Source organism: Monodelphis domestica, chromosome 4, assembly GCF_027887165.1.
Source record: "Monodelphis domestica isolate mMonDom1 chromosome 4, mMonDom1.pri, whole genome shotgun sequence".
Lineage (NCBI taxonomy): Eukaryota > Metazoa > Chordata > Mammalia > Didelphimorphia > Didelphidae > Monodelphis > Monodelphis domestica.
The window spans coordinates 366,874,854-366,886,097 of NC_077230.1; positions in this window are offsets into that span (position 1 = coordinate 366,874,854).

Consider the following 11,244-nt stretch of genomic DNA (forward strand, 5'->3'; position numbering starts at 1 on the left):
GAAAAAAGTGACTATTGAAAACTTTTATGGTGGAAGTACCCAAGGAAAGGAGGAGAATGAGGAGGAAATCCAAAAAAATTCAGAACACGCCTCCCAAAATGGAAACTATCAACAAGCTCTGGAAGATCTCAAACTGGAACTTATCCAAAAGATGGAAACCTTCTGGAAAGAAAAATGGGAGAAAGAGATCAGCTGTCTGACAGATAAGAATGCTCAATTGGAAAAAGAACTCGAAGCATCCAATAGAAGGGCAGACAAGGCTGAAAAGCAAATCCAGTCCCTAATGACCAGAATTAAGCACCTCGAAGAAAGTGAAATGATAAAACAGCAAGAATCAATAAAGCAAACCCAAACAATTAATGAATTGGAAGAAAACATAAAATATCTCACTGAGAAGGTCACGGACCTGGAGAACAGAGGAAGACGAGAAAATCTCCGTATCATCGGTCTCCCAGAAAAACCAGAGGTAAACAACAAATTGGATTTTATTCTAGAGGAGATTATAAAAGAAAATTGCCCCCACGTTCTGGAGCAAGGGGGCAAAATAGAAATAGAAAGGATTCATAGAACACCTTCTATACTAAATCCCCAAAAGACAACGCCTAGGAATGTAATTGCCAAATTCAAGAGCTTCCAAGTAAAGGAGAAAATCCTACAAGAAGCCAAGAAGAAGAGCTTCAGATATAAGGGGGCTCCCATAAGGATCACACATGACTTAGCGGCTAACACACTAAGATACCGCAAAGCATGGAACACGATATTTAGAAAGGCAAGAGAGCTGGGTCTCCAACCAAGAATCAACTACCCAGCAAAACTGACTATATACTTCCAGGGGAAAGTATGGGCATTCAACAAAATAGAAGATTTCCAAGCATTTGCTAAGAAAAGACCAGAACTCTGTGGAAAGTTCGATATCCAAGTACAGAAAGCAAGAGAAACATGAAAAGGTAAATATGAAAGAAAGGGAAAAGGAGATAAATCTTATCTTTCTCTTTAAGTCAAACTCTCTTCTATAAGGACTACATTTACATCTAATTATATATATTAATATGTGGGGAAAATGTTTTGTGTAACTCTCATAAATTGTATCATCATAAGAGTAGTTAGAAGAAACATGCATAGGGAAAGATTGGGGAATTAAGAAGATTTGGGGAAAGTTGGGGCAAAAAAAAGGAAAAGGGAGGGGGGAACCGTGATAATACTAAGATTAACTTCAAGAAATAGGGGGGGAATCAATAGATTAAACTTTCCCATATAAAGATACACATGGGAAGGGGAGGGAAAGAACTCTCATATGAGAAGGAGAGGAAGAGAGCGTGAAGTGGAATTACTTAAACCTTACTCTCAGTGAAATCAAATCTGAGAGGGAAGAACATCTAGATCCAGTGGGATCCTGAATTCTATCTTATCCATTAGGGCAAGAAAGAAAGGAAAATCAAGGAGGGGGAGGGGGGAGGGAGTACAAAAAGGGAGGGAAGGAGAGGGGGGAGGGGAAGGGAGCATAAAAAGGGAGGGGCTAGAAAGGGAAGCATCTCAAGGGAGGGGACTAGGGGGACTAACCTAAAGTAAATCACTGGTTCAAAAGGAGAAAGCTAAAGAAGAAAGGTCAGAACTAGGGGAAGACATCAAAATGCCAGCGAATCCACAAATAACAATCATAACTTTGAACGTGAATGGGATGAACTCACCCATAAAACGCAGACAAATAGCAGATTGGATTAGAACACAAAACCCTACCATATGTTGTCTTCAAGAAACACATATGAGACGGGTTGACACTCACAAGGTTAGAATTAAAGGTTGGAGTAAGACCTTTTGGGCCTCAACCGATAGAAAGAAGGCAGGAGTTGCAATCATGATATCTGACAAAGCCAAAGTACAAATAGACCTGATCAAAAGGGACAGGGAAGGTAAATATATTCTGCTAAAAGGAAGTATAGACAATGAGGAAATATCACTAATCAACATGTATGCACCAAATGGTATAGCATCCAAATTTTTAATAGAGAAACTAGGAGAATTGAAGGAGGAAATAGACAGTAAAACCATATTAGTGGGAGACTTGAACCAACCACTATCAAATTTAGATAAATCAAATCAAAAAATAAATAAGAAAGAGGTAAAAGAGGTGAATGAAATCTTAGAAAAATTAGAATTAATAGACATATGGAGAAAAATAAATAGGGACAAAAAAGAATACACCTTCTTTTCAGCACCACATGGCACATTCACAAAAATAGATCATACACTAGGTCATAGAAACATGGCACTTAAATGCAGAAAAGCAGAAATATTAACTGCAGCCTTTTCAGATCACAAGGCAATTAAAATATTGATCGGCAAGGGTACATGGAGACCCAAATCAAAAATTAATTGGAAATTAAATAACATGATACTCCAAAATCGGATAGTTAGAGAAGAAATCATAGAAACAATTAACAATTTCGTTGAAGAAAATGACAACGGCGAAACATCCTTTCAAACCTTATGGGATGCAGCCAAGGCAGTACTTAGAGGAAAATTCATATCCCTGAGTGCATATATTAACAAATTAGGGAGGACAGAGACCAAGGAATTGGAAATGCAAATAAAAAAACTTGAGAATGAACAAATTAAAAACCCCCAGAAGAAAACCATACTAGAGATCCTAAAAATTAAGGGAGAAATTAATAAAATAGAAAGTGACAGAACTATTGAGCTAATAAACAAGACTAGAAGCTGGTACTTTGAAAAAACAGACAAAATAGACAAAGTACTGGTTAATTTAATTAAAAAAAGGAAAGAAGAAAGGCAAATTAATAGCATCAAGGATGAAAAGGGGGATCTCACCTCAAATGAAGAGGAAATTAAGGCAATCATTAAAAACTACTTTGCCCAACTATATGGCAATAAATATACCAATCTAGGTGATATGGATGAATATTTACAAAAATATAAATTGCCTAGACTAACAGAAGAAGAAATAGTTTTCTTAAATATTCCCATATCAGAAATTGAAATCCATCAAGCCATCAAAGAACTGCCTAAGAAAAAATCCCCAGGGCCTGATGGATTCACCAGTGAATTCTATCAAACATTCAGAGAACAGTTAACCCCAATATTATACAAACTATTTGACATAATAAGCAAAGAGGGAGTCCTACCAAACTCCTTTTATGACACAAGCATGGTACTAATTCCAAAGCCAGGCAGGCCAAAAACAGAGAAAGAAAACTATAGGCCAATCTCCCTAATGAATATAGATGCAAAAATCTTAAATAGGATACTAGCAAAAAGACTCCAGCAAGTGATTAGAAGGGTCATCCACCATGATCAAGTAGGATTCATACCAGGGATGCAGGGCTGGTTCAACATTAGGAAAACTATCCACATAATTGACCACATCAACAAGCAAACCAACAAGAATCACATGATTATCTCAATAGATGCAGAAAAAGCCTTTGATAAAATACAACACCCATTCCTACTAAAAACACTAGAAAGCATAGGAATAGAAGGGTCATTCCTAAAAATAATAAACAGTATATATCTAAAACCATCAGCTAATATCATCTGCAATGGGGATAAACTAAATCCATTCCCATTAAGATCAGGAGTGAAACAAGGATGCCCATTATCACCTCTACTATTTGACATTGTATTAGAAACACTAGCAGTAGCAATTAGAGAAGAAAAAGAAATTGAAGGCATCAAAATAGGCAAGGAGGAGACCAAGTTATCACTTTTTGCAGATGACATGATGGTCTACTTAAAGAATCCTAGAGACTCAACCAAAAAGCTAATTGAAATAATCAACAACTTTAGCAAAGTTGCAGGATACAAAATAAACCCACATAAGTCATCAGCATTTCTATATAATTCCAACACAGCTCAGCAGCAAGAACTAGAAAGAGAAATCCCATTCAAAATTACCCAAGACAAAATAAAATACTTAGGAATCTATCTCCCGAAACAAACACAGGATCTATATGAACACAACTACAAAACACTTTCCACACAACTAAAACTAGACTTGAACAATTGGAAGAACATTAACTGCTCATGGGTAGGACGAGCCAATATAATAAAAATGACCATCCTACCCAAACTCATCTATCTATTTAGTGCCATACCCATGGAACTCCCAAAAATTTTTTTTACTGATTTAGAAAAAAACATAACAAAGTTCATTTGGAAGAACAAAAGATCAAGGATATCCAGGGAATTAATGAAAAAAAATACAAAGGAAGGGGGTCTTGCAGTCCCAGATCTCAGACTATATTATAAAGCAGCGGTCATCAAAACAATTTGGTACTGGCTAAGAGACAGAAAGGAGGATCAGTGGAATAGACTGGGGGCAAGCAACCTCAGCAAGACAGTATATGACAAACCCAAAGATCCCAGCTTTTGGGACAAAAATCCACTATTTCATAAAAACTGTTGGGAAAATTGGAGGACAGTGTGGGAAAGATTAGGCTTAGATCAACACCTCACACCCTACACCAAGATAAATTCAAAATGGATGAATGACTTGAACATAAAGAAGGAAACTATAAGAAAATTAGGCGAACACAGAATAGTATACATGTCAGACCTTTGGGAAGGGAAATACTTCAAAACCAAGCAAGAATTAGAAAGAATTACAAAATGCAAAATAAATAATCTGGATTACATCAAATTAAAAAGTTTTTGTACAAACAAAACCAATGTAACCAAAATCAGAAGGGTAGCAACAAATTGGGAAACAATCTTCATAAAAACCTCTGACAAGGGTTTAATTACTAAAATTTATAAAGAACTAAATCAATTGTACAAAAAATCAAGCCATTCTCCAATTGACAAATGGGCAAGGGACATGAACAGGCAATTCTCAGCCAAAGAAATCAAAACTATTAATAAGCACATGAAAAAGTGCTCTACATCTCTTATAATCAGAGAGATGCAAATCAAAACAACTCTGAGGTATCATCTCACACCTAGCAGATTGGCTAACATGACAGCTATGCAAAGTAATGAATGCTGGAGGGGATGTGGCAAAGTGGGGACATTAATTCATTGCTGGTGGAGTTGTGAATTGATCCAACCATTCTCGAGGGCAATTTGGAACTATGTCCAAAGGGCGATAAAAGACTGTCTGCCCTTTGATCCAGCCATAGCACTGCTGGGCTTGTACCCCAAAGAGATAATGGACAAAAAGACTTGTACAAAAATATTCATAGCTGCGCTCTTTGTGGGGGCCAAAAATTGGAAAATGAGGGGATGCCCCTCAATTGGGGAATGGCTGAACAAATTGTGGTATATGTTGGTGATGGAATACTATTGTGCTAAAAGGAATAATAAAGTGGAGAAGTTCCATGGAGACTGGAACAACCTCCAGGAAGTAATGCAGAGCGAGAGGAGCAGAACCAGGAAAACATTGTACACAGAGACTGATACATTGTGGTACAATCGAAGGTGATGGACTTCTCCATTAGTATCAATGCAATCCCTGAACAATCTGCAGGGATCTAAAAAAAAAATACTACCCACAAGCAGAGGATAAACTGTGGGAGTAAAAACACCGCTGAAAAGCAACTGCTTGACTACAGGGTTGGAGGAGATAAGACTGAGGAGAGACTCTAAATGAACACTATAATGCAAACTCCAACAACAGGGAAATGGGTTCGAGTCAAGAACACATGTGATAACCAGTGGAATCATGCGTCGGCTATGGGAGAGGGAAAGGCGGGGGGGGGGGGGGGGGGGTTGGGGGGGGGAGGGGAGGAAAAGAAAACGATCTTTGTTTCCAGTGAATAATGTATGAAAACGACCAAATAATATAATATTAAAATTAAAAAAAAAATTATGGGACTTTGCTTAATGATTCTGTCTTATTCCAGGACAAGAGAATTCAAAAAGAGCCATTGCACAGTGCCAAAGAAGCACAAAGCTAAACTGCATAGTGCCAATTGAGCACAAGGTCAAATCTCGATGGGATTGATGAAAATTTTGAGCCAAGACAAGAGAACTTGAACTTGTTTGGGGTTCGAGGTTGCAGCTGTTTAACATGTGTCAACGGCAGGTCTTCTTTGTCCCACATTCTACCAAGTATCTCAAATTTGGCTCCTACCTGTCTCCTATAATCTAGTTCCTTTTTTGTCTTTCATGTTTTGTGTCAAAATTTATGTAGTCCTGGCTACTTATTGGGTAAATACATAATTGCTCAAATCATTTTAATTGGGCCCTGATTCAAGGACCTGTTATAGATTTGTTTTTCCTTTACTTTGATTTTTTTAGACATAAGACTTTTACATTTTGTATTTCATCCACAAGTTGTGTTTTTTCTCTTTTATTTGGATTTTTTCATGTTTTTTATTTTCTTTTGCAAATTGATTCATATACCTCATAACTCAGCCATGCATCCCTGAGTGATCCCTGTGTTTGTTATTATTCACCTCAGGGGCCATTATTGTTATGAACTTTGATTTAAATTTGAGCAATTTTAGAATAAGAAACTTGCTACCTCCTAGAATCCAGAATGTGCCATGAAGATAGATGCCTGCAGAGACCACATGCTGCACCAAAAGATCCAAAGTGAACTTTGGGATCTGAATTGAACTATGGGGGGTTGAAATGCATTTGTTTTGAATGTATACTCTTATGCCAAAGGGGACTGCCCCCAAATTGGCTTTTTGTCAACCTAGTAATCACTAGTTTTGTTCTCTTTTCCTTTTATTTACAAATTATTGTAATCTTTAAGTTGATTATGTTTCCATGATCCTTTTTGGGAAACTGGTTTCCCAATAGGATCACATGAGGGATATGTATAAATGGAGACTTTGAACCTTTGGACTTCATACCCCAGAAGTCCCTTAGTATTTCCCAAAATTCTCTTTTCTATGTCCCTGCATTTGCATGATTGTATTTAAGTGGTGGTAACTCCTCCCTCTTCCTCTCTTTTGGACCTGTGACCTGGCTGAAGTCAGATTGTTCTTTTGTTGTAGTAATTATTAATAAAACTTTATAAAATATAATATTTAGTTATTGATTATTAATTTAAAAACTCACACACAAAAAAAAACCTCAGCAGCAAGAGTAAGAAAGAGAAATTCCATTTAAAATCACTCTAGACAAAACAAAATATTTGGGAATCTATTTGTCAAGACAAACTCAGGGATTATATGAACACAATTACAAAACACTTTTCACATAAATAAAACTAGATCTAAACAATTGGAAAAACATTAATTTTTCATGGATAGGATAAACTAATATAATAAAAATGGCAATCTTAACTAAATTAATCTATTTATTCAGTGCCACACCTATCAAACTACCAAAAATCTTTTTTTTATAGAATTAGAAAAAATTATAACAAAGTTCATCTGGAAGAACAAAAAATTCAAGAATATCAAGGGAACTAATGAAAAAAATGAAGGCTAGAGGCTTAGCAGTACCAGATCTGAAACTGTATTATAAAGCAGTGGTCATCAAAACAATATGGTACTGGATAAGAGACAGAAGGGTGGATCAATGGAATAGACTTGGGGTAAATAACCTTAGCATGTTAGTATTTGATAAACCCAAGGATCCCAGCTTTTGGGACAAGAACCCTCTATTTGACAAAAACTGCTGGGAAAATTGGAAAACAGCATGGGGAAAATTAGATTTAGATCAACATCTCACATCCTATGCCAAGATAAATTCAAAATGGGTAAATGACTTAAATAAGGAGAGGGAAATTACAAGTCAATTGGGTGCACATAGAATCATATAACTGTCAAATCTATGGAAAAGGAAAGAATTTAAGACCAAACAAGAGAAAGAAAATATTATGAGATGTAAAAGAAATAATTTCAATTATATAAAATTAAAAAGAATGCAACCAAAATTAGAAGGGAAGTAACAAATTGGGAAAAAATTTTATAACAAAAATCTCTGACCAAGGTCTATTTTCTCAAATTTGTAAGGAATAAGTAAAACGTTCAAGAAATCAAGCCATTCCCCAATTGACAAATGGTCAAGAGACATGAATAGACAGCTTTTAGATGAAGAAATAAAAAATGTCAATAAATACATGGAAAAGTGTTCTAAATCCCTCCTGATTGGAAAAATGCAAATCAAAACATATCTGAGGTACCACCTCACACCTAGCAAATTGGCCAAAATGACAGTAAGGGAAAGTGATAAATGTTGGAGGAGATGCAGCAAAATTAGGACCCTAATGCATTGTTGGTGGAGTTGTTAATTGATCCAACTATTCTGGAAGGCAATTTGGAATTATACCCAAAGGGTTTTAAAAGAATGCATGCCTTTTGATCTAGAAACATCACTACTAGGTCTGTACCCCAATGAGATAATAAAATAGGGTTGTACAAAAATATTCATAGCCACATTCTTTGTGGTGTCCCTTGATTGCTGAATGGCTGAATAAATTGTGGTATATGATGGTGATAGAATACTATTATGCTATAAGGAATGATGAAATACTTGATTTCTATAAAAATTGGAAAGACCTCCATGAATTGATGCAGAGTGAAATGAGCAGAACTAGAAGAACATTGTACAGAGAAAGTTAAACATTGTGGAAGGATCAAATGTAATCAACTTTGCTACTTATAGCAATGCAAGGATCCAGGAGGACCCTGAGGGACTTTGGAGAAAGAATGCTACCCACATTGACAGAAAGAACTGTGGGAGCAGAAATGCAGAAAAAAAACATATGATTGATTGTGTGGTTTGATGGAGTTTTGGTTTTAAAAGATTACTCTATTGCAAATATGAATAATATGGATATAGGTTTTGAGCAATTTAATACGTGTATAACCCAGTGGAATTGCTTGTCAGCTCAGGGAGTGGGAAGGGGAAAAGGGGAGGAAGAGAACGCAAATCATGTAACCATGGGAAAATGTTCTAAAGAAAAAAAAGAAAACCTCTGTGAAAATTTGTTATTAAAATAAAATAAAAATAAATTTTAAAAAGAGAAACCTGAACCCCTATCCACTATAACATATTGCCATTTAGGTATCTCATATTATGTAATTTCACTGTCCTTAGTATGTGAACACATTCTTTCAGTTGGTGAGATTTTTATGCTTCCCTTACCAAATCCAAAGATCAATGTGGGCATAATACAACTATTTGTAAGTCTCGTGGTAGCTGATGAGGCCAAGGAAGCTCCTAACAAGTTGTTCAACTATTTGATATTTTGTCTTGGTTGGAGAAGGGCCAATGAGTGCTTTCAACTTGGTTCCATAGTGGCCCATTCTCTATCCCAAAAGAGATCACCTCTGGTTGACTTATGGTCAGTGACATACTCAGCTAAAGCAATATCAATACAGCCTGTTAATCTGAGATTTAAAATCCTTTAGCATCCTAGTAACAGCAATTTGGGATGACCATAGCTGTGGCTACTCTGCAGAAACACTTGTGCCAAGAAACACTTGGGTGGATGACTGCCTGCTCTCCTATGGAAACTACTCCTTCCAACCAGAAGGAGAGCAAATAGCCTTGGAGATATCAGTTCAATCATGAACAATGCTGAAGCACCTTCTTGATGCTCCTCAGTCTAGAACCTTTGGGCAATTCATCAGCATAGATGAAGAGACAGCAAACCTATCCCAAGGGGACACACAACAGTCACATTCTCCTGGCTGCACTTCTTGAACAAGTGTTGGAAAGTGATGATGAAAACCATAGGACTGGAGATTTTTGAGCCTTGAAGGGACTTTAAATATATTCCAGTTCAGTGTTTCCCATTTAGTTCTTCAGAAACCTAATAGTCCAAGGGGCTGGTGCTAAAACTTTCTTAATGGTATCTTAAGCAGTAGGCAATTTATTGATTAATTGGTTGATCTTCTAAACTCTTACTTGTCTTAGAATCAATTCCAAGGCAGAAGAGTGGTTGAAGATGGGGGCAGGTAGGTAGGGGTCTCAGTGGATTGAGAGCCAGGTATAGAGACAGGAGGTCCTGGGTTCAAATTTGACCTCAGATACTTCCTAGATGTGTGACCATGAGCAAGTCACTTAACCCTTATTGCCTTACCCTTACCACTCTTTGGCCTTGGAATCAAGACATCATATTGATTCTAAAATAGAAGGTAAAATTTTTTTAAAAACTAAGTGACACTCTATTCACTGTACTACCTTACTGTCCCTTAAGCAGTAGGTAATTGTTCAATTATGTTACAAATATATTTTTCCTCTGTAACAACAAACATGAAGCCATTTGACACAGTGAATTTGGTGTTTGTGCAGTGGTGACAATTCACATATTGACAGCTTTTGACTAAGTGCAATGTGTCTTTGCAGTTTCTCAACCTGTCATCAAATTGTTTCCAAACTGCCTCAAGATTTGAGTGCAAACTGATTACCAACAGATGGTCAGATACTCATCCATACCCTAATTCATCTTGTACACTACTCCACTCTCTTCTGGAACCAAGCTTCATCAGGCAGGGAGGTGGCACAGCAGGTAAGAGCATTCTAATCTAGACACCAGCTGTGTGGGCAGGTCACTTAACCTATGCCTGTCTCAGTTTCCTCATCTATAAAATAAGGACAATATTCGTGTCTGTCTCTGCATTGTAAGGATAAAATGAACTAACACATGCACAGAGTTCCTCTCAAGACCTTCAAGTGCTAGGTGATGCTAGAGATTTGCATCAGATATAAACACGACTAAGATGCTATGAATGTTTACCTTCTTGTTGTTTGAACACCATGATTGCTGGGCATGTGTGGTACAACCCATCACAGACAGTCTGTAAAAACAAACCTCGTATTGCCTCTACTTGCAGTGGGACACTGTTTTCCGATTTAAACTTTTCATATTTTTGTTATAATTTTTCTATCTGGAGAAGTTTTTTTGAATTGATTTATTTGTTAAACAATACTATTTTCCAAAATATGATGACTTCATTGATGTATGAAAAATACTTAGAAGCGTTAGCAGTAGCTATATACATATGTGTATATCTAGACATATATATAGTAGCTATATATGAATACTATGTGTGTATATATGAAACCGTTTCACATCCCCATGATCTGGAAAATTCTTGTAAAATTTTTTGGCCCTCTTTTGGAACCAGAGAAGAAGTCCGAATTTTTTCTTTTTCTTTTATGGAGTGTTTACAGAACCTTTAATGCATTTATGAGTTACTAAACTTACTTTTTAAGGTAGCTCTACATTTCTAGCCTTTGGGTATCCTCTGCTGGCTTATGCATTCTTTTTGCAACCTTTAACTTTTTAATTAATTAATTAATTAATTTTTAAAACCCTTA